This window comes from Oryctolagus cuniculus, chromosome 5 (genome assembly GCF_051225735.1).
Source record: "Oryctolagus cuniculus isolate XC-2025 breed Fujian yellow rabbit chromosome 5, ASM5122573v1, whole genome shotgun sequence".
NCBI lineage: Eukaryota > Metazoa > Chordata > Mammalia > Lagomorpha > Leporidae > Oryctolagus > Oryctolagus cuniculus.
The window spans coordinates 7,261,633-7,285,102 of NC_142871.1; the positions used below are offsets into that span (position 1 = coordinate 7,261,633).

General features: G+C 51.0%; 1 protein-coding gene and 1 long non-coding RNA gene across 9 annotated transcripts in view; one reads left to right on the forward strand and one right to left on the reverse strand.

Annotated features, from left to right (window-relative positions):
- PRKN (parkin RBR E3 ubiquitin protein ligase) overlaps window positions 1-23,470 on the forward strand; it is a 1,393,119-nt gene that overhangs the window by 1,232,373 nt on the left and 137,276 nt on the right. The window lies entirely within an intron of this gene.
- Window positions 5,266-14,450, reverse strand: LOC149126394 (uncharacterized). The gene is made up of 3 exons (XR_016233561.1): window positions 14,034-14,450; window positions 7,758-8,366; window positions 5,266-6,699 (listed from the first exon to the last, which is right to left on the reverse strand). It is a non-coding gene; the product is annotated as an uncharacterized LOC149126394 (long non-coding RNA).

Below are 23,470 nucleotides of genomic sequence, written 5' to 3' on the forward strand. Positions count from 1 at the left end.
AGTCCCTAAATCACCTAAACTGAGTTTGAACAGGAAGGTGTGTGTCGACCATAGGGAGAGAACACAAAGCTGTGTCGATAGCTGCTTCAAGACAGGGACACTTGAAGTAAAATTATTCAGCAAAGATGCTCTTGCAAACCTAGAGATAATGATTCGCATGGCATGAGATAGAGCACTCCTCTTCTCAGGAGGAAGCATCAGCCAACCTGACTGCTTTGGCCCTTGGCACACACCACGGGGTCTTAAGAAAGATCTCATTGAGTTGGCTTTCTGTTCCGTTTGCCTTCTTTCCCAAGAATCCTCAGGTGGGACTTCACCTAGTCATCCAAGACAGTCACTGCTCCCTAGGAGGCCACCACGTCGCCTCCCAAGGCAGCGGCTGTGACCTTGATCCAGAGGTCGTCGCTCTGCGTCTGACCGCGGACCTCTCGTGCTGAGCTCTAGACACACACAGCTCACAACAGCCTTTCCTTGATCATTCCCAAGAACGTCCCGACTCCCCGGGCGGCGGCGGCTGGGTGCTCACCGTGGGGTGTGTCTGGCCGCCGCCCCCGATCCACGTGGGGACTCGGGTGAGAAGCCCTGCCTCCCAGCAGTGACCTCTGAGTCTCTGCTGGGTGAAAGCCCAGGGGGTCCCCATCTTATTTTCTGTTATCACTGGGGTCTCCGTGGATACTATTGGGGGTTCCCCTTCTTCTAGCAGGTTCAGCAGCCCCCACCTTTCTTTCATGAACCAAAGGGGCAGCTCCTAGGGATGTAAGGACAATCGTACTCCACAACCGTGTGTGCACCGCTGTCTTTTCACATCAACAGATGCCTGAACCCACAAAGCCTTCTCACATTTGTTAGAAGACAAAACGGGGAAACTGGAAAATACCAATGAGCATAAAATCCTGTCTCAGAGTCTCTGCTGAGTCACAAAGGAAAAGCCTTGGCCCTAAGTGTCGTTTTAACAGCAGCACTCCGTGCGTGTACCTGGAGGAAGTCTCTCCCACAAATCTGTGTTAAGCCGTTGGTGTATGTTAAGCAGTTTGAGGGATAAAAAGATTTTCAGAACACTGTCTCAGATTAGGAAAATTTATTCAAGTTAATTCTAAACCACTAGGAACTAAATAGCAGAAGAGAAATGTTTAAAATATTACAGGTTAAGAATCCCTTATCTGAAATGCTTGGGTAATGTTTCAGAGTTTGCTTTTTTCCCCACATTTTGTAGTACTTGCAAGCACACAATAAGATATTGTGAGGATGGCACCCAAATTTAAGCACACAAAGCCCAAAGCCCCTGTTTGTTTCATAAATATGTCATTTATTTATGCAATACATTTTAAAATGTTGTGCATAAAAGAAAGTTTCACGGTATGTTAGCTTTTTGTGACTATAATGAAATACCTGAGGCAGGCTAACTTCATACAGGAAATTGCTTTATTGTGGCCACGGCTCTGAAGAGCAGGGTCGAGGGCCACGTGTGCTGATGGCTTCCTGCTGTCAGGGCATCACCTGGCAAGAGACAGGGAGCACGTGTGGGGGGGGGGGTGTCAGTCTCTCCCTCTTCCCATCAACCTACCAGCTTCACTGTAACATCGCTTCCCAAGGCCCCACCACCACCAAATGCCACCACTGGATTCAGCTCCTATCTTCTTTTTTTAAAGATTTATTTATGTATTTGAAAGTCAGAGTTACACTGTTACACACAGAGAGAAAGAGAGGCAGAGAGAGAGGTCCTCCATCCGATGGTTCACTCCCCAGATGGCTGCAATGACCGGAGCTGCACCAATCCAAAGCCAGGAGCCAGGAGCTTCTTCCAGGTCTCCCACACGGGCGCAGGGGCCCAAGGACTTAGGCCATCTTCTGCTGCTTTCCCAGGCCATAGCAGAGAGCTGAATTGGAAGTGGATCAGCTGGGTCTCGAATCAGCGCCCATATGGGATGCCGGCACTGCAGGCCAGGGCGTTAACCCACTGCACCACAGCACCATCCCCTCCTACCTTCTTAATGCCATGAACCTAAGACTCTGGGGATTATGTTCGTGCATGAGTGGGGGAATAAATCATATTCAGACCAAAGCCTGTGGTATGGAATTGCCCACCCGTGGTGTCAGTCAGCATTCAAGAAGTTTGGGGTTCTGCAGAACTTCAGATTTTCAGGTCGGGGATGCTCAGCCTGTATTACATATGAGGTGGAGCAATGACTGTGGCCTGCCAGCCACCCGAACTGACCTAGAGATGCAAGGCCATTGATCTCCGAGGGTCACCCACCCGACCTGGCTGACCGGCACAGTCAGAAAAGGGACTCTCGTCCAGTGGAGGCAGAGAATCTTCTGATTAGCAAAGCCCAGCCTAACTGGGACTATTAGAGCCTTGACAGAAAAGGCTCATCACAGAGATGAGAGGGGCTTAGGGGCTTAGGGAAAGGAGATCCAGTGTGCTCTGCGTGTTTGTGTCATCTTAGCCTCTCCAAAGTACACACCCCAAGCAGGCGACTTCCTGCTGAGAATGGAAAGGTACCCCTCTCCCAAGGGGGCACAGCCCAGCAGATCACAAGGTCCAGGCAGGGTGGGGGTGAGGAGGGGCATTGCACAAAGGTATGCAGAGGCCCTGGATCCAGGTTCATACTTGTTCCTCATAAATGGGAATGAATGAATGAACCAATACTGTGTAATGTCAAATCACATTGCAGCTGCCTGCCCCATAGCACAGTACAGTACACACACTGTGCACCATACGGTACATGTATATTTTGTTTAAGGATGTTAGCAGAACTTCCAACGGACAAGTGCAGATAAAGAAGGGATGGACCACATAGGACAAAAAAGGGAGAAAAAAATCACTTAATAGTTTCTCTGTGTTCAAGAAACTACTGAACCCTTGTGTCCAGTGTTTTAGCCCAGGCATATTTTTAATGTTTGCCTTTATATTTGTAAATTTTTTACTTATTTTCATTTACTTGAAAGACAGAGAAATAGGGTCGGAACCAGAGCGAGGTGTTCTGACTGCTGGCTCACTCCCCAGATGCCCCTGGCAGAAGGGGCTTGGCCAGGTGAAGCCGGGGCCTGGACCTCAATCCCAGTCTCTCACATGGGTGGCAGGGACCCAGTACCGGAGCCATCGCCTGGGTGTGCATCAGCAGGAAGGTGGAATGGGAAGAGGAGCCAGGGCCGGAACCCAGGCACCCCTAGATAAGATGCAGGCACCCCGAGCAGCACCTGCTGTGCCTCCGAAGATCTGGCCCTGGCCTAGGTATCTTGTGAAGAAAGATGTAAGCCTCCAGCCAAGGCCAAGGCCAGCACAGTAAGCAACTGAAGCCTATGGGATGTCTATGTGTGCACACGCACACGCCTGCAGAGGCGGGAGCCGGCAGGAGTGGTTCACAGAGCCAGTTACAGAAGCACATCTCCACTTTGTTCACTGACTTCATGCTGGTGGCTCGAAGTGGATCCTGATGAGAGTGTAGACAGAACTGACACTCGAAGTGGATCCTGAGGAGAGTGTAGACAGAACTGACACTCGAAGTAGATCCTGAGGAGAGTGTAGACAGAACTGACACTTTCCAGGCAGGTTGGAGAGGAGCTTTTACCAGGTCACAGTTGTGTGAGACAGAGAGAGACCATGTGATTTTATTCAACCATGGGTATTGAGAAGATATGCAATAGTAAATTGTGTGTGAAGACGGCTTCGGGTTATAGGGAACTTCAGCTTCTCTTTGAATCCATCCTTTTGTATGTTATGTATGAAGTTTCAGAAAGCCCAAGGAAAAGGCACATTAAACAGTGTTTATTTTGCTGCAAAAAATGCATGAAATCCATGCATAATTTTTTTCATAAAACTTTTTCACTGAATTCTTGAAGTTTTGTCACATAAATTTCAAGTTTTTGTACCAAAATAAATGTATATTTTAATTCCATTTTCCATGAACTTTATGAAGTACCCTCATATTTGAGCTATCAATATAGATTTTTATATTAATGACATCATGTAAGATAATACGTTGCCTATCAAGAATTACATTACTAATTGTTTTGTGAATTATATCTGTAGGTTATTCTCTTTCTTTAAAGATTTATTTTTTTATTTATTTGACAGGTAGAGTTACAGACAGAGAGAGAGAAAGGTCTTCCTTCTGTTGGTTCACCCCCCAAATGACCGCAATGGGCGGAGCTACGCTGATCCAAAGCCAGGAGCCAGGTGCCTCTTCCTGGTCTCCCATGCAGGTGCAGGACCCAAGGACTTGGGCCATCCTGTACTGCTTTCCCAGGCCACAACTGAGAGCTGGACTGGAAGAGAGAATCCGGGACTAGAACCAGCACCCATATGGGATGCCGGTGCTGCAGGTGGAGGATTAACCTAGTGTGCCATGGCACTGGCCCCATAGGTTATTCTATAGCTAAATAATAGACAAAGTATTTTTAGCATCTACAATTAGAACACGTTTCCAAATTAACACAGATACCTTTCTGATACAGTACATTGAACATAACAAAATTTTGAAATATTATAGGTTTCAAAGACTCCAGAAACTAATTCCCAGTAGATGTCCTTGTCTCTGGTTTTATTTTAATACTCAGTGCCTGGGAACCTGCCTCCCCCGTCTTTTATAGCCTAAACTCAACGCCCCCTGTGTTTGCTTTCTGGTCATTTTCCCTTCTCTGGTTTTGTAAGAAAACCTCTCTCCAATTCATTGCCTATTTGGGACTGCATCATGGTAGGGTTTCCATATTGTTTCCTCTCTAACGCATTCATTCAGAGACGACTCTTGATTATTCTCTTCTGCATCTCTGTTTAATCTCTCAGAGACACATGCAGGTAATTTAAATTGCAGTGACTGTATGACTAAGGTCTGACAAAGCTTTGAAGAATGGGAACAATTAGCACAGTTCACAGGGCTGGAAGTCATTTACTATGTCTTCGAGGACCGCAGTTTCCTATTTATTTTACCTTGTGGTGCCATCCCTGGTTTTATCATCTACACAGGGCTGTTGGTTTCAGGGACTCCATCATCAGGCACTGCGCTGGAGACAGTGCAGCACCCATCCCTTGCCAACGATTTTTACAAACCCGTTGCTCACTGAAGTTCATGCTATGGTAGATTCATGTTGAGCTTATGAAAGCAATAAGGTAGAAGTATCCCGTATCATCTGAAATAGATGCCGACTTGTTCAGAAAATCAGTCGTGAAAGGATGCATTGGAAACCCCAGGAATCCAGTTCGCTTACTAACTTCCAACCAAGAACTGGAAAGCATTCGAGCAGGCAAAAAAAAAATGGCTTAAGTCACACCAATACTGAAGTTGAAAACAAAATTCCATAGCAATGCTTATGAGACCAATATCAGTAGCAACACAAACTGGTAATAATAAGTTTATATTTGTTTAGAGAGTCACATGTCAGCAAGGCATAGCTATAGCAATATGTGATAACAAAACACCCCTAGCATAAACTTATTTTGTTAAAATTCTGTCAGATAAAGAGGTGTTTAGTGTTCTACAGAAGCCACTTAAAGCCATTCATGTTCACTTACGTCTGAATCCAGTCACTGTATGCTACGTGGAGGTTATTTAGCCACCTTTTCCAATTAGTTGACAATGTTAAGTTTCTCTTCCTTTGAAGTTTGACATTGTAATTCCCAGACTCACAGAGCTTGATTGTTACAGGGAGAGCTCTCAGCGGGAGAGTGACAGGCCATGGTGCTTGTCATCAGGGAGTCGGGATATTTTCAGTTCTTATTTACAGTTCATTTGCAAACCTTCCAATCCGCCACCATCCAGTGATCAAGGACTGTGAGACAGATGTTTCGGTAGGTGCATGGAGATTAGAGAGATGTGCAGACTGACTCAGTGGCTGCACCTATGTTCTTAATGTGCTCCACAGCACATGGGGAAGACACGTTTTTATCAGACGATAGAACGCGAGGCTCTTCTGCCCACTTTAATCAGAAGCCACGTTTTTAAGCATCATGTTCATGTGAGTTCTATATTGCCACTGTAAAGCTGTCAGAAACTTGATGTCTTAAACCAGTACAAATTCATTATCTTACTGCTGGGGGTCAGAAATCTGACTCGGTCCTCCGGGAACTCCAGTTGCAGCGTGGTGGGCAGGGCTGCGTTCCCGGGGAGGGGGCTCCCTCCCACCCTGTCCAGCTCCGGGCGGCTGCCCACATCCCCCCCCTCGTGGCCCTCTTCTCCGTCTCCAGGGCGAGTCACCTCTCTCTCCAGGCAGGGAAGGGTCTCTGAGGTTAAGGGTCCCCGTAGTTGGCGTCGAGGGATGCACAGATCTCCAGCAATATCTGCCACCTCCAGCCCCCTGACCCTCATCACCTGCAAAGCCCCTTGGCCGAGGCAGGCACCACCGTTTCCCAATCTGGGGATGAGGGCAGAGCATCTCTGAGGGTCCAGCACATAATGACAAATCTCCTCGGCAGCGTCTCCATCCCTGCTGCCATTTGACAGTTCAACCCTGAATCGGGCTACTCTGCTGCCCCCCACCCACCCGACAAATCCAAGCTAATCTTCCGTGATGCTGGACTCCCGGATGCTGCAGTCATTACCTGCCGCCACAATAATTCTGTGTAACAATCAAGCCGATAAACCTCAAGAGTCACAGAAAAATAAGATCTGGTTTTTGCTCTCCCGTCTGTGGTGCAGCCGGGAGTTCTGCAGGACTGGTGTGGGTCTGGCCGCACCCGCTCCTCTGTCCTCGGAGCCGGACCTGGGCAGAGACAGGCATGGGGACCATGACGTAACAGGGTGACTCAAGGCCCGGGGGAGGCAGGTTTGAGGGAGCGCGGAGCACAGAGCCCGGATTTCTTAAGCTCTTGACCAGTGATTGGGGGTTGAGGATTGGAACCCTGAGAGGGGGTTCCTCCTCCTACCCCTCTCTCTGACTTACCTGTGTCCTGGCCACCCAGGAAGACAAATTCAACTGCTACAGCTATGGAGGCACCATCATTACTGGTGGGGGCGATCATCTGTAACCCTGTGGTGGGCTTCCTTTCAATTCTCTGCTTATTTGGGGGTGACTCGGCTTGGCTAAGCAGGGATGCAGGGACTTGAACAAGGAAGAAAGTCATCAGCATGAGGTGAGAATGCTGGACGGACGCTGGTCATCGGGCCCCGCGTTCCTCAGCCAGGCAGAGCCCATAGCACCCCTTCCCTCCACCTGCTCCATCCTCCCCGGCTTGCACCAAGGAGGCCAACCTTACCAAGACAGGGATTTCCACCCACTTCTCTTATTGTCTTCTAGTGCAGAGGGGGAAGCAGTGGGGCCTGGGATTATTGCCCTGTCCCTCTAAGACTGGCCATGGAAGGAGGAGGCAGAGCTGAGCCACAGGTCTGCTCCTGTTGTCCCTTTGAAACCAAGTAAGTAGCAGATTGGGAGGAAGGGTGTTGGGGTGCACACAGACGTGCTCAGGGTAGCCCCCAACTGGCAGGCCAGGGAGTGTCCACGGCGCCTGGGAGACGTGGACCTGCACCCCCAGGCCCAGGCACAGGGTAGACTGCACCCCTGAACTCCCCAGGCCTGCAGCTCTGCAGACGGCATGTTTTGTAGAAACTTGATCTCCTGTCTTACAAGGAATCATCTCACATGATACGTCCCTACGCCCATCCCCTTACCTCTCACACAAGACTCCATGCGCAGAGACACCTCTGCAAAGTCTTGTTTTCACATTGAGGGACTGAAGGATCATCTGCCTGGTGGAGTGGAGGTAGAAACAAACCTACAGACAAATCTGGCATTGGGAAATGTGTGAAAAGAACAAGCCTCACCATCGCACATCCGGGGCCCGTGGTTAGACACAGGCAGGGGCAGCTCCAGCTCCACCCCTGCAGGCTGCGTCCTGCCAGTGCTCACTCCTCTGCGTGGAAGGCAGAGCCATGTTTCTGTCCAAGGGGGAAGCCCTCGCTATTGTGTATGTCCATAGCAAGCGAGAGTGGGCGGAAAAGCTGTCCATCTTCGGAACGCCCTTGAAGAGTCGTTTCTTGGCTCCTCAGTGTAGACCCTCCTTGGTTCCAGGTTTGATGAACACAAGCATGCCGTGCAAGCAGGGGAGGCTGTGGTGGTGTAGGAAACTCCGTTCTGAAAATCATAATCCTTCTGAAATTTGAAACCTTGGATTTTTACCTAGTTTTGGTTTTAACTATCGCTGGCTCTAAAGGTAGTTTCAAGACTCCTTTCTGGCTGGCACCACGTCTCACTAGGCTAATTCTCCACCTGCAGTGCCAGCACCCCAGGTTCTAGCTCTGGTTGGGGCACTGATTCTGTCCCGGTTGCTCCTCTTCCTGTCCAGCTCTCTGCTGTGCCCCGGGAAGGCAGTGGAGGATGGCCCAGGTCCTTGGGCCCTGCACCCACATGGGAGACCAGGAGGAAGCACCTGCCTGTCAAAAAAAAAAAATCTATGGACTAAGTTCTGTTATTTTCTGTTCAAATTCCCAAATGGCTTATCCATGTTGTAGCTTTTCAAAGGTGGACAGGGAGGAGCCACTACAAAGGGTCTTCAAAAACTTCATGGAAAGTGTGTATTATTAACAATCGTGCATGGATTTGGGCCCAGGGTGGAGACGGGCATTCAGACTACTGGATCAGGTGCTGCTCGGGGTGCCCACGTCCTGTAGACAATTGCCTAGGTTCAAGCTGCCAATCCCAGCTTCCTGCTAATGCACACCCTAGGAGGCGGCAGGCGATGGCTCCAGCACTTGGGTACCTGCCACTCAGACAAGAGCCCCAGGCTGAACTCCTGGCTCCTGGCTGCAGCCTTCTCAGCCCTGGGTGTTGCAAGCATTTGGGGAGTGAACCAATAGATAGGAGATCTCTCTGTGTCTTTTTAACTCCCCCTCTTTGCCTTTCAAATTAATAAATGAACATTTTAATAAGTAAATGTTGTACCAAATAAGCTTATCTTTTGTATTTTTCCATGAGCTCTGAGAAGGCCATCAAATATGTTTACAAAAGTTTGGAAAAGGACACCAGGAAAGAGGAAGAGCAGATGAAAACGTCTTTTGAGATAAATAAGTAATCCCTGTGAAATCATGTTTAGACCACGTCATTAAAGATACACGAAATAACACTGTGTAATAAAGTCAGCAATCGGGACACTGATGGTGTACTAAGAGTGAACTCCTGGCCCCTCACAAAGCTGGTTCCGTGGCGAGGCATTCCTGGGATACCCATTTGGGCTGTTTTGCAATGTGTCTGATTCCGAAGCACACCACGGGCAGCACCGCAATTGATGAAAATCACCGTCATCCGTGAGCAAACTCAAGTGTGAATGTGCTTGTCTCTGTCTGGAATATTCTCGTCAGGAGGTATATTTTTGCTACATGAATATATTTTCTTCTCAATTTACCAGTGACTCCCTCTCTATGATTAGTAAGAAACCTGACTGACTCATGGTAAATTAATATATCAGGGGATTGTGCTTAAAAAACCGATATCAAAACTTAGCTACCTGCAGATTTTGAAGGTTGTGCCTGAAGCTGACTTGCTGAGGGAATTCTTGGAGGGGCCGCCGTTGTGGTACAGCAGGTTAAGCTGCAGCATGGATCTCCGGCATTCCGTATCAGAGCACTGGTTAGAGTTCCAGAGCCCCGTTTCCAATCCAGATCCCTGGAGAAGGTGCACCTGGGAAGGTGGCAGCTCACGATGGCCCAGGTACATGGCCCTGCCACCCACGTGGGAGACCCAGGTGGCATTCCTGGGTCTTGGCTTCAGCCCTGCCCAGCCTTGGCTGTTGCAACCATTTGAGCAGTAAATCAGCAGTTGGAAGAGAAAGTCTCTCTCTCTCTCTCTCTGTCTGTCTCTCTTTCTCTCTCTCTTTCTCTCTCTCTCTCTCTCTCTCTCTCTCTCTTTCTCACCCCCACTCTATCACTCTGCCATTCACATGAATTTAAAAAAAAAATCTATCTTTAAAAATGTTACTGTAACAAAAACTACCTTTAGTGTTTTCTCTGTGTGTGTGTGTGTGTGTTTCCTTATTGTGGAGAAAACAAATAGAAACTCTTGTTAAAGTAGGTGCCACTCCATACAAATGGTGTTTTAGAATTTTTTTTTTTTTTGAATATAGCAAAATGTTGTTTTCTTGCATACAGCCCAGAGTTAGGAGGTGACAGTCAAGTGGGCTTCCGCTTGTTTTTGGCATCGAAACAACAGGCGAGCTTGAGAGCTCAGACAGGAAGTTTCCACTTCTGATTGGAAGTGTCCACAGACCTGAGCGTGCAACGCCTGCCATCTAGCGTCGCCCAATCCTTCGCCAGTTAGGGGTCGGTCGGCGGCTCTGTGTTGTGTCCGAGGTGCCGGGGTGGAAAGGAGGCCACTGAGCCTCGGCTCCCCGCGGAAGTGACAGCCACGTGCACGGGGACCGACATCCACACACGGGGCAACACAGCCGCCGTCTCCCTGCCCCACGGTCTGACGGTTCACGAGAAACACCAGCCTCCCCCAGCCGTGAGAGTGTCTTCTGTCGGGTTCTTCCGGCAGCCGCCGCGGGGCCCTGCGGGGCATCCTAGCCGTTGTCCTAAATTGAGATGACAGTGCTACTCATATTCAATTGCCTTTGCACTTGGCTTGGCATGCCGGGCTCCGTGTCCACTAATGCAGGAGTGGCCGAGCGCCCTGCCAGGAAAGCAATTTGTCCCTCAGCTGGGCATCAGGGAAGCAGCTGGGCGACCGGAGCCATCAGAGGTGACGTTGGGGGCAAGTTGTGTTTTTCTTGATTTAATGGAAAACTTTACTCATCCATCGCCTCACTTGTCCTCGCCACTTGTCAACACGGCAGCTCGTGCCCGTCAGCCCTGTCGTCCACCTCCCCCGGCCTGCCATGGCTCCCCTGTGGGAGGCAGCCCTTCACGCAGCTGAGCCCTGGAATAGAGGCTCCGACATCAACAAACACGTTATTGATGGCTTATCTTAATGCCCGTGGAGGCAGCACAGTTTGGCAGCATTTGGTGAAATATCACATTTAAAACCAACTCGGCTTTCTTTAAAAACACGAGATCTGCCACGAGCGTGTCCTGTGCACACCGCCCAGCCCCACGCAAGCTTTCCCTGGAGTGAGGCTCGCGTGTGGCGAGGCACTCCGTCTGCACGTCCACTCCGAGGGACTGCGCGTTCGGGGCCTGATTGCTTAGCCAGCGCGTCACCAGCAAGGCTGGGCAGCAAGTCCCTGTTCTGTGCAGACGCTTATCTTGAAGTGGTCTAATGAGCAGGAAACATCCACCCAGGCTCTCGCGGACAGGATCTGTGTGGCCCCAGTGCACAACCTGAGAGGCCTCCTGCCCAGGGGTGAATCAGACCCCAAAGTGGACAAGGTTCTAAGACCAGTCAAGCCCTCCCTAGCCCTCAGAGCTGCCACGTTAGTAATTGTACAATAACGTGCTGCCTTCACGTTTTGAGAGGGAAATTCAGGATACACTAAGATATGGCCATGACACTTTCCTGCGTGCAGGTCAGAGAACACACACAGAGAGAGAGAGAGAGAGAGAGAGAGAATCTTCCTTCTGCTGGTTCACTCCCCCAAATGATTGCAATGTCCAGGGCTGGCCCAGGTCAAAGCCAGGAGCCAGGAGCTTCTTCCAGGTCTCCCACATGAGTGCATGGGTCCAGCCACTTGGACCATTGTCCGTCACTTTCACAGGCCCATTAGCAAGGAGCTGGATCTGAAATGGAGCAGCCGGGACTCAAATTGGCTCCCATATGGGATGCTAGCACTATAGGCAGTGGCTTTACCCACGGAACCACAGCGCCAGCCCCACAGCTCCTTCCTTTGAGAGCAGAGTTTATCCAGTTTTGCTCAAATGCTGAAGTGGCGTGTTTCATGCTCAGGGAGCCAGCAGGCAGCTCGTGCACTCTTCCCCACAACCACACTTCTGCAGGCTTCCTATCCTAAGGTCATCTTGCCCCCAGCAATTTGCCAGACCCGCAAGCATGGATCAGTAACAAATTCTTTGAAACTGAATGTGGTCTTCCATAATGAAACATAAATATACTTAGGTTGATGAATAATAAATGGCTCACATGTGGTCATTTTTTAAATCAATCCCTTATTCAACACTTTGTCAAGAACTAGAGGTCTCCTGCTTCCTTTTTTTAAGATTTTGTTTGTTTATTTGAGAGGCAGAGTTACAGGCAGGGAGAGGGAAAGACAGAGTGAAAGGTCTTCCGTCCCCTGGTTCACTCCCGGAAATGGCAGCGGTGGCTGGAGCTGAGCCTGTCCAAAGCCAGGAGCTTCCTCCCAGTCTCCCATGCGAGTGCAGGAGCCCAAGGACTTGGGCCATCTTCCACTGCTTTCCCAGGCCATAGCAGAGAGCTGGATTGGAAGAGGAGCAGCCGGGACAGGAACTGGCACCCACATGGGATGCCAGCGCTGCAGACGGATACCTAACCTGCTATGCCACAGCACCGGCCCCAGGCTCCTGCTTCTTGATCCAAACTGATACCCACCTAAGTTCCAACACTGACTGTCGAGGGCCAGACACTATGGCGCTCTTACAGCTTTAAGGTCCAAGATCTAAGCAGAGCCAGCACGGACAGGAGAAGAGACCACCAGCACTAGTTCATCAGTTATTGTGCCCAGTGCTATTTTCCGTGTCCAACTGAGACTTGCAAGTGAGTTGAACAAGCACTTACAGGTCTCCCACCTGTGTCAATGCTTGGCAAGCGTTTGTGTTACAGTGCTGGTGGAGGAGTTTGTTTATCTTCATGACAATGTCTTTGGTGCGTTTTGTTTTAGATGAGCAGAGTTGTCATAAGTCAAGCTTGCTCTCAGACTTGGGGTTCCAGGAGCTGTGAAGGGTCACCTGTGAGATCATGAGCATGCTTTCCAAGTCGTCATCCAACTCTCCTATCAAGTGAGGCTCTGGACCAAGACTTTAGGGAACCTTTCGCCACAGTCTTCTCTGTTGACATTGATTATTGTAGCGACTAACCTTTGGAAAAGGCTAGAATTTTCCTTTTTTTTTTATTGGCACCCAGCCTTGTGGTGCCATGTGCTATGCTGCTGCCTGCATTGCTGGCACCCTGTACCAGATGCTGATTCAAGTCCCAGATGCTCCATTTCTGATCCAGCTCCCGACTATTAAGTCTGGGAAGACAGCGAAGGATGGCCCAAGTGCTTGGACCTCTGCACCCATGTGAGGGACCCAGATGAAGCTCCTGGCTCCTGACTTTGGCCTGGCCCAGCCCTGGCCACTGCAGCCATTTGGGGAGTGAAGCAGCCAATAAAAGATCTCCCCCCTACCCCAACTCTATCATTTTGTCTTTCAAATAAATAAATATAATTTTTAAAAAAAAAAAAAGTGAAGAAAGCTCAGAAGGATTCCAACCCATCATTTAAATTGATCATTGAAAGACAGGTGTTTGGCGTGGTAGCTGCAGTGCAGATCAGAGGGCCTGGGCTGGAGTCCTGGCTCTTCTCTGCTTCTAGCTTCCTGGTGATGTGTACCCTGGGAGGCAGCAGGTGATGGGTCTCTGTGAGAGACCCGGATGAATCTCCTGGCTCCCAGCTTTAGCTGGCCCAGCCCTGGCTGTTATAGGCATTTGGGGAAGGAACTGCTGAATGAGCGATCATTCAGTTGATTGATCCATATCTCTCTCTCTCATTCTCAAATAAATAATTTTTTTAAATTTATACTTGAAGGCCCATAGCCAGGCTGTCTGCACCTGCCTCTTGTAGGGATGTGCAAGTAGCTGAACCTGACTTTATTCAAGCCACTCATTCCCCTCCCCTAATCGCATCCACTTCCTCCCTTTGACACTGCATCTCTAGAAAAAAATTAAATCAGCTTGAGTGGCCTTTCTCTTTACTAAATCCCCTCTAATTTTCCCCCCAAATCCTGCTGTCTTTGAGGGGGTTTCAAACTGACAGCATGCTCTTATCCTAGTCCTGGCTGGGAGCAGCAGAATGAGACCAGGAAGCACCTTGAAGGTCAGGCCATCACTGTTTTCCCTGGATCCTCCAAGGCACGGTAAGGATGGAGGTCATAGTGAAAGTTAAAAATCCCCTCACCCTGCACATAGGTGGAAACCCCAACTACACCATGAGGACTCACCTTAGGTAAACGTGCGGAAGAATGCGTAGCAGTCAGGCGTGTTTCTTCTTTAAAAATCGCATGCCTCCAATGGTGCCTTCCTAAGCACAGCCCCAGGCGGTCCTCCTGGGGCTCAGCACACCTGCGCTGTCCTGAATCCACCCCAGTCCTTCATCACAAACCTTTGTTCTCGACTTCGCGCTCTCCAGGGAGCAGCGTTGCTGCTGTTAGCTAACCGATGTTGCTGGCCCAATAGGAGACGCCCGGCAGACAAATGTCCTTCTGTTTAACAGCTGCATTTTCTTTTGAGAGGAGAGACATGAGGGCCAGCGCTGTGGGGTAGTGGGTAAAGCTGCCGCCTGCAGTGCCAGCAATCCATGTGGGCACCAGTTCCAGCTCTCTGCTCTGGCCTGGGAAAGCAGTGGAAGCTGACCCAAGGCCTTGGGCCCCTGCACCCATATGGGAGACCTGGAAGGACTGGAAGAAGCTCCTGTCTCCTGGCTTCAGATTGGTGCAGCTCCGGCCATTGAAGCCATCTGGGGAATGAACCAGTGGATGGAAGACTGACCTCTCTCTCTCTCTCTCTCTCTCTCTCTCTCTCTCTCTCTCTCTCTCTTTCTCTCTTTCTGCCATTCCTTCTCTGTGTGTAACTTTGACTTTCAAGTAAAATAAATAAATCTTTTAAAAAAGAGATAGGAAGAGACAGAGAGCTTCCACCTGCTGTTTCACTCCCCAAAAGCTCACAATAGCAGGGGCTGAGCCAGGGTGAAGCCAGGTGCTGGCAGCTCAGCCTGGGTCCCCCACTTGGATGACAGGAACCCCATTACTTGAACCATCACTGCTGCCTCCCAGGGTCTGTATTGATAGGAAGCTGGAACTGGGATCCGGAGCCAGGAACTGAACCCAGACACTGCAATATGTGGGACTTAGGATTTCTTACCAGGCAGGATTTAACCATTAGGTCAAATGTATGTTCCACATATCTGCATCTTGGGGGCACGTATCTGTCTCTCGTCATCCAGGGAGATCCTAGTATTTTCCCTTTGATGAAAAAGGGAGAGGTATCCCTAGAAGCAGGGCGATGGGAGGAATGTAAGAGCAGACAGGATTTAAAGTGAACCTTGAACATCACCAAGCACAGGTGCTCCCGCCTCCCATGGCCATGCCCCCTTTTCCTGTCCTGCCCAGCCTGCAGAGGTAAAGCCCTTCTCCCCTTCCCTCCCCGACAGAGCCACCCCCACATCCCAAGGACTTGCTGTCCCACATGCTGCAGCAGCGTGCACTGTCAGGCTGTGCGTTCTGCTTGAGGTCTCAGGAGGAGCTGGTCACTACCTGCGCCTGGGCAGTCTTCCAGAGTGTGGGTGCTCAGGCGATTTTTGGACAGGAGCTCCTTGCTCTAAGCCTCTCCCAGGGTTTGCACAGGGAAGGGTGGGGGTCTGGGGTTTGGGTCTCTTTCCTTTTGACTCAGTTCAGCTGACTGTGCAGGCACCTGGTGGGGGTGCATGAGGTGCCACCCACCCACAGTTCTTTGACTCCCTTGTGATAGAGATGGACAAGAGGCCAATGTGCAACCCAGGCGACGTTTACTGGGGCTAATGCCTAGCATAAGGGAGACAATGGTAGGAGTTTCTGGAAACTGGAGTTCTCATAGGGAGGGGGGTGTGGCCACGGCCTCTCTGTCGCTGGCTGGTCCCCAGCACTTGGGTTGGCATCCAACTTGGGATCCTGCCCAAGAGAGATTGTGGAGTTTTCTGGTTTTTCTGTTTTCTTCCTTGTTTTTGCGCAGGACTCATCCAAAGGGGTGTGAGGCTCACTATGCCTCTCCAACACAGCCATGTGTCAGCAGTAGTGGGCCCTTCTGGGCACATGCCAGGGTTGGAGAGTCCCTGATGGAGCAGCCTGGCGTCTTTCACAGCTGGGCTTGGAGGTGGGAGGAGCAGCTTGTGATCACACCCTGGATACAGACTGCGTCTGCAGAGGCTTGACTGTGTGAGCCCTGTGTCTGTCTTCAGAGGGAAGACACGCGTGGAAGCTCACAGCAGAGTCCTCCCCTGAGCTGGGGCTGGGCTTGTGTTGTTGCAGGGGCACGTGGTACTGACCGTGGTGCTGATTGTGAGCACACAGTGGTTTTGCCAGAAACTGTAGAACTGGGCAGGGCAGATGCAAAAGCGGACTCTTCCCAGAGCGTTTTGGCTGCGTAGCTGGGGACAGAGCCCAGCGCCATCACAGGTGGTCACACAGGCTTGGGTCTCACTGTTCCATGTTTGAGGTTACTTGCAGCATGCCTGGGCCCTCCTGTCTCCCTGCACAGGGTGGTTCCCTGGCTCAGCAGGCAGGGAGCAACTGGGGGAAGCCCTCTCACCAACACGGCAGCCAGGCCGAGCTGTCCTACGTGTTTGGGTGGGGGGGAGGCTTGCAGACTCACAGGATTAGGGCCGGACCAACGTCATGCTCCCATGATGCCCACCTCACTGTCCCCCTGCCAAAAATGGATATTCTAAGTAAGAGAGATCTGTCTGAGGCCTGACCAGGGCAGAAAGACAGAAAATGAGACCAGAACCTCTGAGTGCATTCTTGGGTGGAAATAGATTTCCTCACCTCCCATCTCCTTTTATAAGGAACAGGGTAGTACCCCAATTGGATATGCAACTGGGGTGGCATCTGAGGATGTGCCCTGGTCCTAGGTGCAACAGGTGCATCCTGGGAAGGTGGGCATAGCAAACCAACCATCACAAAGCTAGGGTTGCATTGTAGGGGTACAGAGTTCCCAGCTCGCCTAACCTTTAACTGGTTAGTTACGCCGCATCAGAATGAAGTAGTAGGAGTCAGGCATTGCATCAGCAGAAGCACAATGAGCTTCTTAAAAGCAGGCTTGGTGGTGATTTTTAATAATTATCTGCATTACTTGCAGGTCATTGAGATAAATCACATAATATCCAACTTCACAGGCTTGTAGGAAAAATTATCTCGTTTGCCAGAGATTATGGGGTTATTAATTTTTTTCAGTGCATGTGTGAAAAGCCATTAGCTTTTTGCTTTCATTAAATATCTGGCTACATTTGGATGATCCTGCAGAAACAGTGGTGATTTCCATTGGCCGCAATCCCATTCAAAATGCAAAAGCCGACCAGTGAGTCAATAGGTACCATCAGGTGTGTAACTAGTGGTGAGTCTGGAGCCTCTTAGAAGCCATGAAAATGGCAATATACTCTTTAAATTTCAGCTTTATTTATTTGGTATTTAAATCAGGACTACAGAGAATTTGCTTTAGCTATTATGGAGGGAGGATGAAATATTGCTTCTAATGAAACACAAACGGAATAATACAATTTACTCCTCATTTTCAATGATTCCCCTCTAAATGTTGGAATCTCATTTCTCATGGCCTCAGCGTCCTAAAACTAAACACCCAAAAATTCAGAGCCATCTCTAAAGACAATGTAGTCCCTTAAGAATGAGCCCCACAGAACTACATTTACCACGAGTGTGACCACGTAGAAATGTATGCGCACAGATAGATACACCCAGGAAATCCAGACCAAAGATTTGTTGGGTTCATATGATGATGTTATAGGTCATCTTTGTGCCTTTTACTTTAAATGGCCTAGAATGTTGCTGCGTATCTCCTTGTAATTCAGAGGAGGGAAGCAGAGTTGGGTGTTTATTTCTCTCCACAGTGCCGTGCATGTAATAGATTGTTCAGTAAATGCCATTGATTGCAGATGTGACAATAAAAACAGAACCCAGGCCGGCACTGCGGCTCACTGGGCTAATCCTCCACCTTGCGGCGCCGGCACACCAGGTTCTAGTCCCGGTCGGGGCGCCGGATTCTGTCCTGGTTGCCCCTCTTCCAGGCGAGCTCTCTGCTGTGGCCAGGGAGTGCAGTGGAGGATGGCCCAAGTGCTTGGGCCCTGCACCCCATGGGAGACCAGGATAAGGACCTGGCTCCTGCCATTGGATCAGTGCAGTGTGCCAGCCGTGGCAGCCATTGGAGGGTGAACCAATGGCAAAGGAAGACCTTTCTCTCTGTCTCTCTCTCTCTCACTGTCCACTCTGCCTGTCAAAAAATAATAAATAAATAAATAAATAAAAACAGAACCCAGCAGTAGGGTCAACTTACGCCCCAGTAGAGCAACTTGGGAAACTGCCTGGGAGGCGCTGCGCATCTGCTCAGTTCCTTAGGGAGGAAGGGTGCAGTGTGCGGACTCCCTCCAGGGCATCTTGTGATGACGATATCCCCGGTGCATTGTCAGCTGGCACCTGTGCCTCCGGAGTCCCACCTCAAAGTGTATCCCTGCCTGGGTGACCCAGCCTCAGGGGCGAGGAACCCATGGAGCCAGGGTGCAGCCCCTGTGACGTCAACACTAAGGAGCTCACCCACCATAGGCTCCTGGCCTATGCCCAGTTCCCAAGCCACCAGAGCCCTCCTCGTCCCCTGGTATCCACAGCAGAAGCGCCTCCTCCTAGCCTCTGGTAGCCGGCTCCCTTCCCCCATACCTGTCTCTTCACAGGACCCAAAGGGCAGGACTTTCACTGAGTAGACAGAGGACATGGATAAGACCCCCTGCAGAGTGTGTAGGGCTAAGTCCTGGCCCTACTCCCGGTTCCAGGTTTATTCTAACACAGACCCAGCCAGGCATCAGGGATAGCCCAAGTGATCAGCTTCCTGTCACCCGCATAGGAGACAGAGGCTGAGTTGCTAGTTCCTGGGGCCTCTGGGGGCTAAGCCAGAAGATAGGGTGTGTATATGTGTCTCAAATTCTTGTCTAAAAATATGGAGTGCTAGATATCAGCCTACTAGTGTCACAGGCTAGCCACCCCCTACCCCCTGATCTCCCCCTCATCTGTCCCCTCCCTGCTGAGCCAGTCTGCGTCACAGGTGCAGGACCTTGAACTTCTCTCACTTCTTCTCTCCCTTGGCCCCTGCTTGCGTTCAGGACTGCTCAAGTGCAGCCATAGAGTAGCCAGCCCTGGCATAATGTTGCTTTCAAACCCTTGTCGCCTTCAACCCTTGTCCCTGGAACACCTCTCCCCAAAATATCTCCCAAGAAGCTGTTTGGAGTCCAGTCCCAGCCTTAGATGGTGTGGCCCTGTCACGTGGTTCAGGCCACGTGTACTTCTCAAGACAAAGGCCACATTCACGATCCAACACCTGTGTGTTCCACTGCCCAAGAAGCCCTGGCCACCTGCCCAAAACGCCTCTTTCTTTGGCAAAAACACGAGGAAAAGAAGTCTGTTTGGTTTGAATTGTCTCTAATCCTTTTTTTTGTTTGTTTGTCTAATTGATTCTCTCCCCAGTCAGCCTGGCATTCTTTCTGAGTCATTTATTCAGACTTCCTGAGATCCTCATTATCCCTGGGAGTAGGGTCTTATCCCAGGAACTATTCCTGGGAATAGGGTCACAGAGAAACAGCTCTCTGCTTTGGGAGGGCCATGGGTCCTCTCCTTTCAGAAGCAAAATGAAGCTGTCACAGGGGGATTCCAGCAGGGACCCAAGCAGGGCTCACGGGAAGCACAGGGGCCCTGGGGGCGGCTGCTGGGGCTCCCGGCTGCGGGGAAATCGGTTTCTGGTTCTCTTGGAACTGCAGTGGTTATGTAACAAGGAAGCTTCCGTGGCCCGTGATGGCTGGCGACATGCCAGTGCCTGTCCTGCTCTCAGGGAGGCAGCGCATCTGCCAGCATCTTATGGTGGAGCAGGTAAGATGTCAGAAAAAAGGGGCTGTTTGCCCCCAGGGCTGGACACGGGAGCCACGCCCGCTTCTGCTGCGCCTCTGAGGGCACCATTTTCACAGCGCCAGGCCAGGGTGTCTGGGGCAGCCGGGCTCTGGGGAAAACCCGTAGCCACGAGGAGCCGTGTGCAACATGGCCAGGAAGGAACCCCACATCCCAGGAGGGTGCCGAGAGGGTGTCTCCGTGGGCCAGCTCAGTTTGTTTATCTCTCTGCCTGCATTTACCTTAGAAAACCTGTCTTGTAAACATTAAACAGCAGAAAGAGCTCTTTCCAAGGAAACCTGTCTCTTAAGCTCAAACAGGACTGTCTTGTCGTTTGAGAGTGTAACACCTTAAGAGGCAAACAGTTTATTACGCCTGTAAGCCAGCCTGTCATCTTCCCGTGTCCCCTCGGGGACACGCAGAACCTCTGCATCCCTAGTGAGTGAGGTTGCCATGGTCCTGTCCAGGAAACTGGGCTTCCTGGAGGCACGTGGGCTCCCTCTGGCCCCAGAGGGAAAGGCTGGACATGTGACACCCCTCAAGGCTGACACTCACCAGAGTCGATGAAACCACAGCCCGGATTAGGGGATATTACTATTAGCAAGAACCCTGCTTTTTAAGGTTAGAGCTATCTATAGAGAAAGGGGCAGCGCCTGCACCACTTTAATCCAAGTGGAATTAATTTATGGGAGGGTGCCAAGGAGCCCAGGAGCAGAGCCACAGGCGCAATAGCTGGGTTGGCCTGCTCTGCAGGTGCACCCTGTGCGGGCCCCGTGTGCTTGGCCGCTGCGCAGGAGGCACAGCCATCTCAGAGTGTCAGGAAGTGGGAGGAACTGCAGCCCGGCCGTCGGTCACTTGGGGGAGCAGCGTTAGCAGCAGCCACAGCAGACGGTTTCCCAGGAGCCATGGTCCGTGCCAGATGCACTGGTGTGCTGGATGGGAGCAAGGCGAGGAGCGGCCAGGTGGCCAGCCTCAGTGGCCAGGTGTTTCTGCTGCTGCTTTGCCCGCTACGTCTCCAGGATGAGTTTACTTACTTAATGGCAAGCCCCTTTATCAGCATTCTTTTTATTTTATTCTCACTGTTGCCCGTTACCTCCCCACCCCACCCCCACCCCCGGCACCCCATTCCAACGCAAGTGTGTTCCATTCCGCTCCTGCCTAACTCCCGGGAAGGTTGATCTCCAGGCCTGGGCATTTCCTGAGAGTCATTTCAAAACTCTCTGTGGGGTGGGGCGGGGGCTCTCTTCCTTCTGCCCAGCAGGCTGCTGTGCCGTACAACAAACGTGGCCCTAGGCAGGCCCTCGGTGTGCGGGGACAGGTGTGTGTGCACGTGTGCACGTGTGCACGTGTGCACGTGTCTGTGTCCGGTAAAAGCAGCCCTGAGCCACGGCTGTGCCTTGTCTGTGATGCCAGGCTTCCTGGGGTGGTAATGAACGGAGCTGTCTCCGCTGAGTGAGATGTCTCCTGCACTTTGTTTCCTGCAACACATGGAGGCTTTTTTTTTTCTTCTTGAGATCAGCCATCTGCCACTGTGGTCATCCACTAACCAGGCACTTTCCTGCCGGGCCTGTTCTTCTCCCCTCGACCCCTGGCCTGAGTCTGCTGCCCCTGTATGGTCCTCCTTTGTAGAACTGCCTGCCCCTCCGGCAGGTGCGGGCCCTTCTTTGCTCATTCTGTGCGCGCTTGGTTCCTCAGCAGGTGGTGACAGGAGGCCCGTAATTCCTACCGTGTCCAGCCCAGTGTCACAGGCTAACACGTCTGCTGTGGCCACGAGGCCCGGGGAAGATGCCCCATCCCTCGTGCTGCTCGTTTGCTTCAAGCTGGGAGGGACTCTTTGCCAGTTGACGTCACAGCCCTAAGCCTCATGGCCTGAAGACTCTATGGGGGAAATTGATAAATGCCAAGCATTATTTCATTACAAAACTCTAAATCAAGCTACATACAGGTAGGGGACAGGCAGTCTAAGTAATGGTGCTTGTTTTATTTTTCACACTGACCCCAGACTTCCCCTCTGACGGGCTGAACCACTCCTGTAGTGCGGTGATCCAAGCCCCCCGGGCCAGTCTCTCTGGGTGATGGCTTTGTCTGCTTTTAAAAATCGCCCCGAGGCCGGCGCTGCGGCTCAATAGGCTAGTCCTCAGCCTTGCGTTGCCAGCACACCGGGTTCTAGTCCCGGTCGGGGCGCCAGATTCTGTCCCGGTTGCCCCTCTTCCAGGCCAGCTCTCTGCTGTGGCCCGGGAGTGCAGTGGAGGATGGCCCAAGTGCTTGGGCCCTGCACCCCATGGGAGACCAGGATAAGTACCTGGCTCCTGCCTTTGGATCAGCGCAGTGCACTGGCTGCAGCGCACCGGCTGCGGTGGCCATTGGAGGATGAACCAACGGCAAAGGAAGACCTTTCTCTCTGTCTCTCTCTCACTGTCCACTCTGCCTGTCAAAAAAAAAAAAAAAGATAACACCTTTAAGACCTGCACTTGTATTATTTCCTTTAAAGTCATCCAAAGTGTGCCTTCCTTGGTAACAGCATTGACTCCCTTGGGTCTCTGTATACCCAGGCTGGTTACTTATGCAAATGGCTGTGCTTTGTAATTAGGGGAAGGCAGTTTGGTTAAATTGCCATTCTACCCTGAGAACTCTATCTTAGACCAACCTTCGCAAGGAAATTGAACCTGCTGGGTTTGAAAATTAGAACAGGAAGCACAGGCAGGTACGTCTCTTTACATCAGTCTTGCCTTGGTGGCGTTGGTCTCAGAGGGACTTGAGACAGCAATTGGAAGTGGAGGTCTCAGACCCAGCCCAGTACTCCCCGACGTCTCAGCATCCCCCCGCAGCTGAGTTCTTACAGAGCGTGAGAAAGAGTCAGCTCCTGGGACGGTTGTCGCTGTCAGAGGCCACAGCACCTGGAGAGTGGAGAATTGGAGCTCCTTTCCTTTCGAGTCTTCTATGAAAGGCAGTGCTAAGGACGGGCTTTTGTATAAAGAATGTGCCTCTCCATGGTACAGCTCTCGAATCAGAAATAATGAGGAAAGCTGAGGACTAGATCCTGGCGAAGGTTGTAGGGAAAATATCGGGCCAGGGGAAGTGGAAGCCCCTCCCTCCAACAGCACAGGTGCTGCCCCACCCCAGCTGGCTACCTGTTGGCTCCTCAGGCCCCCTGACTCGAAATCCTTCGGCTGATTACCTGTCTTTTTAGGTTCTGCCGTTCACCTTGATCTCATAGCAGACTGCTTTCTTGCTGCAAGGATGCGTAGACAACTCACGTTAGGACTGACTCATTGTTCGCTAGCACCGCCGGGAATGATCTGGGAGGTAGAGCTGTCCAGGAACACTCTGGAAGATGCCAGCGTGCTTCTGTAATGGCATCCTGGAATTACAAGCATCATGGACCGGGCCACTGTTCTTCACGTCTTACCTCTGATGAGTTAGCTGCACATTACCCTGGTGTTGAATCTGGGCTTGAACATTTGAGTGCCGTGTAGGTGCAATGCAAATGACTCAACGGAGAGCAACAAAATGATTCAAATGCCGAAAGGGTTGCGAGAGCATAGTCTTGAGGACCTGGGCTTATTAAGCCTAAGAACGAGAGAGCCCCAGGTGAACTCACCCAGTGCATTAAGGGATGTGAGATGGGCGATGCTGGCCAGCATTCTCTCCTGTGCAGAGGATGGAGCACCTGATCTTGCAGTACACAGGGAGGAATTAGTTTACCATGTGAATGGGGTCTAGTGGGGCTGCCCCTCAATCATCCG